This window comes from Schistocerca americana, chromosome 1 (assembly GCF_021461395.2).
Source record: "Schistocerca americana isolate TAMUIC-IGC-003095 chromosome 1, iqSchAmer2.1, whole genome shotgun sequence".
Taxonomy (NCBI): Eukaryota; Metazoa; Arthropoda; class Insecta; order Orthoptera; family Acrididae; genus Schistocerca; species Schistocerca americana.
The window spans coordinates 1,127,075,467-1,127,076,639 of record NC_060119.1 but is presented as its reverse complement, the minus strand read 5'-3'; positions in this window follow the sequence as shown (position 1 = coordinate 1,127,076,639).

The following is a 1,173-nucleotide window of genomic DNA, read 5'->3' as shown; positions in this document are numbered from 1 at the left end:
ACAGTACCGATACTAGGAATAAGAACAATCTACATAAAGGCCTAAAATCACTTACCTTGGCCCAAAAAGGGGTCCAATATTGAGGAACACACATTTTTAATAAATTGCCAGCAACCATTAGAAACCTGGTTTCAGATAAAGCATGGTTTAAACAGAGCTTGAAAGACTTTTTAACAGGTAACTCCTTCTACTCCATAGATGAATATCTTAACAGAGACTGATAAGCTAGCTTAAATAAAAATATCTGTTAGATTTCAGTTTTGACAACAGTCAAGATTAGGTATTTTGCGTATGTTAAATTTATTAATAGTGGATAACAGTGTTTCATTCTGACAGTGTGTTAATTCTGTAAATATTAGCTGTTCCAGTTTACTGCTTTGTGTTAGTTTATTTTCGACTGTCTCCTGACAAATGATCAAGGTAGTAAGTATTGTATTAAAATGTTTTATGTTTTTATGTCATACTTTCTGACATGTTTCACACCCACAAGAATCATCTCATTTTTTGGGTCTATGGAACAAAAACTAGATCTAATCTAACGAATATGTAAATGACTTCAGTATAATGAACACTGAATACGATTTGCTTGAAGACATTGACCTAACTTGTATTATTTCTAAATTTGCCGAAATTAAATCGAGAAAAGTTTATTTGTAACAATCTTGTTTTATTTTATATCTTAAACCATATTACCTAAACAAACCAAAGGTCCCTTGTCAGAATTTGCTATGGGCCCTGTGCTTGCTTAGTCTGGCACTGACTTCCATAAATGAATACACTCGATACAAATACTTTCAGAAAAAGACTTCCTGACTTGTTAACAAATTCCTCTTCAGCAGAAACATTTTCCTTGCCATTGTCAGTCTACATTTTATCCTCCCTGCGTTGACCATTATCAGTTATTTTGCTGCCCAAATAGCAAAACTCATCCACTACTTCAAGTGTCTCATTTCCTACTCTAATCCCCTCAGCATCACCTGCTTTAATTCAACTACATTCCATTAGGCTACCCTTGTTTCACTTTTGTCGATGTTCCTCTTATAGCCTCCTTTCAAGACACTGTCCATTCTGTTCAAATGTCCTTCCAAGTCCATTGCTGTCTCTGACAGAATTGCAATGTCATCAGCAAACCTCAAGGTTTTTATTTCTACTCCAAATTTTTCTTTTGTTTCC